Here is a 4,234-nt window from a genome sequence, read left to right as displayed (position 1 = left end):
CATGGCAGCAGCCACTGACCTGCCCAGCTCCAGCAGCCTCTAGTGCTTGCTTCCCCCTTTCTCGTGATTGACTCCATGGCATCTTCAACGTGCATCGTTAAAAAGACACACTCAAATGTTCATCAACACTGTTAAGGCCAACTTCAGCGCACAACTCTAAACAGACGTTCGTTTTACCCGAATTTTATCCGTTTGGGTAGGACAATGGGGTCGTGTTCGGGCTTATCCTGAGATGCGGCGGCTGTGCGTCCAACGTGCGGACGCATCCTTTGGCCCCATCCTGTTCGCATCATTTTTAAAAGGCCAATATTTGAAAGCACGCCCAAGTCCAGACCAGCAGCCCCGGTTCACGTCGGCAACACAGCCAGCGGCCACTACACGTCCTTGCTGGCAACACAGCTAGCGGTCACTACACGTCCTCGTCGGCAACACAGTCAACACCCACCCTACAAGTCCTTGCCGGCAACACAGCCAACGGCTGGCAACAGAGCCAGCCTTCAAAATGAATAGTTTTGTCGTCAGCAACAAAGCCATCGGCTGGCAACACAGTCAGCCCTCAAAATGAATAGGTTTCTCACCGGCACACAGCCATCGGCCCAGCGGCCGGCACCCATGCCAGCCTCCAAAAGAACAACCATGGCCGAACAGACGACCTAGTTCAGGCCGCCGACGTCGAATATCTCCTTTTGTCTGGCCTCGAACCAGCTCCTCGTCTTCTCCCTCATCTTGCTCAAGTCCACACTCATGATCGCTAGGGTCACCTCCTTTGCTTTGGTTGCGGCGTTGGTGGCCTTGATGTCGAGCTGCCTCTGCCTGGCCGTGACGTTGGCGGCCTCGATGTCGAGCTGCCTTTGCCGGGACGCCTCCTCCATGTCGATCTTCCTCTTCTTGGTCGCCTCCTCCATCTCAAGCTTCTTCCTTTGAAACTCTAGGTATTGCTTCATTTGCTCGTCCTTGCTTTGTCTCTTTTTCTCGTCCCTCACATCCTTTTGAGACATCATGTCGTAAAAAGTCTCATGCAAGGCCATGGATGACGCATCACGTATGTCGTCCACCTTGGAGTTGGTCTTGCCCCTCAGCCTCTTCAACACCTCATCATCTCCACCTCCGGCAAACGCGGCCGCCTTCTTGCCTCTCTTCCTTTGAAGTTCACGATATTGATCTTTGAACTTTGGGAAATTGTTGATGAGCATTCAACAACGCGCAAGACTGAATGGCTTGTCATTGTGCCGAGCCTTAAATGCTTCCAAAGATTGAAATGCCTACACCACATGATCAACAACAATTGAACATGCAAACATATACAAGGCCGAAGTCTCATGGCTGTAGCAACGAAAGAAGTAGGATGAGGAGAGCATACCAAGTCCCAAATGCCGAGACCACTCATGTGTCGTGCTTCAACGCTCTCAAGTGTGGCACAATACTTGTTGCACTCTTGTTGGATGAACAACCACCTCTTTTGAATCAAGGTGATGCCACGGTTGCTCGTAATTCGGTAGGGCTCAAACATCCTTATTTCATAAAATGTTTTGTGGACTCTCGTCCAAAAAACAAGGCCCTTTTCTTGTGCGCCGGTCCTCGGATCTTGGCTAATCTCCATCCAACATTGGCAAATCAACTTGTCATCGTCTTGTGAATATGAACCCGTGCAAGTGCTCTTCTTCCTCTTTTGTGCTTCTGCTCTTTGGGTGAGCTCGTCGATGAACAATGGCTCGCCCCGATATCAATATCAATGCCATCTTCTTCATCACCATCACCTTCGCAATAGATGTCATCGTCTTCATGCCACGAGTCACCATGGCCGTAGTCAGCATGTTCGTGGGCCTCTTCATCCGCAACGTACTGGGCGCGGCCATCCTGACTTTGGGTCTCGTCGGGATCGTAGGCACCGCCATGCCCACCCTCGTAGATCACATTCTCCATGAACTGGTTGTAGAAGGGGTCGTCGACCGTTGGCCTTGGTGTTGCCATTTCGTCGAACAGGACGCGGGGCGGCTGCATGGTGCCCGTAAACGGTGGTCGTGCTTGCTTTCTTTGCATCTCGACGGATGGCCGGCCGCCGCTGCTGGACCCCGGCGTGACGTTGACGTCGATGACGGCCGAGGGGCGCGGGGTGGACGGCGCGATCACGCCAACATCTGGCGAGCCCGAAAAATGGGTCTAGCCATCGTGCCTTGGCAGGGGAAAGCCGGGCGACATAGGCGTGGTTCGCGACATTGGCGACGAGCAGTGCTGAGGCCTGGCGACCGACGAGCCTGTGCTCACCGGGCCGACGGCCGCACCAGAGAAACCTGCCGGACGGCAAAGGCCAAGCATTAGGAGGGCATGCGCTTGGTTGAAGATGGCCTCCTTCTCGTCGACCTTGGCCTTGCCGCGCGGCCTCCACCGCATCATGCTCGGCGGCGAACTTGGCCGCGACGGTCTTGCCCTTGACGGCCGCCCTCCGGTTCCTCCTCTTCGCCGATTCCGCGTCCATCTTGGCGAGCTCCTCTCGCGTGCATTCCGATCGTAGCTTCCTTGGACCCTTGGCCACCTTCTTCTTCACCTTTCCGGGCGGGTCGACGGCTAGGCCGCCGAAATTCGATGGGGCGTCGGGCATGGACGGGGGAGAGTGGGGGCGGGATGTGGGAGGGTTTGGGGGGAACTGGCGCCAAATGGGGCGCGGGGGTTTTGCTTTGTGCCACCGATAGGCGGGCCAGGGGAGGACATGCGCGCGCGTCCCGCTTGTCCGCGCGCTGTCGGTTTCACCTCAAAAGCGGCGCAAATTTGGGTCGGGGATGGGTCGAAAGCAGACAAAAAATGGACAAAAGTCCATTTGCGCCCGCGCGCTGGGCCGTCTGGTTTGTTCGTTTGCCCCAAACGAACGCACCGGATAGGATGAGGTCGCGCGCTAGAGTTGGCCTAAGAGCATACTACAAGTCTACAACCATATACATTTGTATTTGGTACAACAGTATTTGTAATATATTTCCCGCCTTAACTTTAGGAAAGGCTTGGGGTATCTACAGCAGGGTACCCCAAACCCGCCTCATACGCCCGGGCGGGTCACCCAGTCACCGACCGGTAACGATTGTTCGAGCCAGACGGGCCCCTCAAACAGGCCTCAAACGCCTGGGTTGACCGACACCCCTCATATCCAGCCCAAATATGGGGCGGATATGGGGCACCATCCTGAGGTGGCGATGGCATGGCTGTACACGGGGCGCTACGTCGCGTGCCCGTACCTGTGCGCTCCTTCCTAAGTGCCACGAGCGTTGCGCTAGCCGAGTGGGGTGTGGCGGCCAGGTAGAGCACCAGGGGCTCAAGAGGACGGGGCGCCACCATCACCGGCGGAATCGTGAGGTACCTCTTGAGGTCTTGAAAGGCCTCCTCGGCCTCCGAAGTCCACTCGAAGAAGGGCATGCAGGTGTAGCAGTACACCTCGCACGGGGAGAGGAAGGCCGTCTTCTCGACATCCTGCACTGTCATCTTGATTTGGTGGTAGCCCAAGAAGGTGTCCAGGAAGCACATCAAGTCGCACTCGACGGTGGAATCCACGATCTAATTGATGCGCGGAAGAGGGAACGGGTCCTGAGGACAGGCCTTTGTTGAGGCTCATGAAGTCACCGCACATGCGCTCCTTGCCGCCCTTCTTGGGGACGGTGACCGGGTTAGCCAGCCAATCCGGGTGCCGCACTTCCCAAATTACACTGGCTTCCTGCAGCTTGCGGACCTCCTGAACAATGAACGACTGCTTCTCCAGGGTCTGCCACCTCGCCTTCTGCTTCACCGAGCACGCACTGGGGCACACCATTAAGTGGTGCTCGATGACATCCCGCGGAACGCCAACCAAGTTTGTTGCCTCCCATGCAAACACATCCTTGTTTGCGCGGAGGAAACCGACGAAGGCCTCTTCCTGCTCCAGAGGAAGGCCAGCACCTATGGTGAAGGTGGGGCCTGAACCTCCATCGTCGACGGCCACCTGCTTCATCTCGGCTCGGTCTTGGGAGAACAACTGCCTTTTCTTTGCGGGCGCGGCCTCTGGGGTCTCTGGAGCATCCCCATCGCCTGGCCGCAAGGCCACCGCGGCCTTGTAGGCGAGCTTGAGGGCCAAGAGTGCATCCCTGATGTCCCCCACCATGGTGATGATGCCGCTGCTCCCAGACATCTTCACGACATTGTAGCCGGGGTGTGTCCCTGCCATGAACTTGGCCAGAGCCGGATACCCAAGGATGGCGTTGTACGGGAGGCCGAT

General features: G+C 56.8%; 1 pseudogene; it reads right to left on the bottom strand.

Moving 5' to 3' along the window:
* Positions 1–653: 653 nt before the first annotated feature.
* LOC123114744 (uncharacterized) lies at positions 654–2,001 on the bottom strand (annotated as a pseudogene).
* Positions 2,002–4,234: the final 2,233 nt, after the last annotated feature.

The sequence above is a fragment of the Triticum aestivum genome, chromosome 5B (assembly GCF_018294505.1).
Source record: "Triticum aestivum cultivar Chinese Spring chromosome 5B, IWGSC CS RefSeq v2.1, whole genome shotgun sequence".
Classification (NCBI taxonomy): domain Eukaryota; kingdom Viridiplantae; phylum Streptophyta; class Magnoliopsida; order Poales; family Poaceae; genus Triticum; species Triticum aestivum.
The sequence above is the reverse complement of the archived record's forward strand: the minus strand, read 5'-3'. Positions and strand labels throughout refer to the sequence as shown.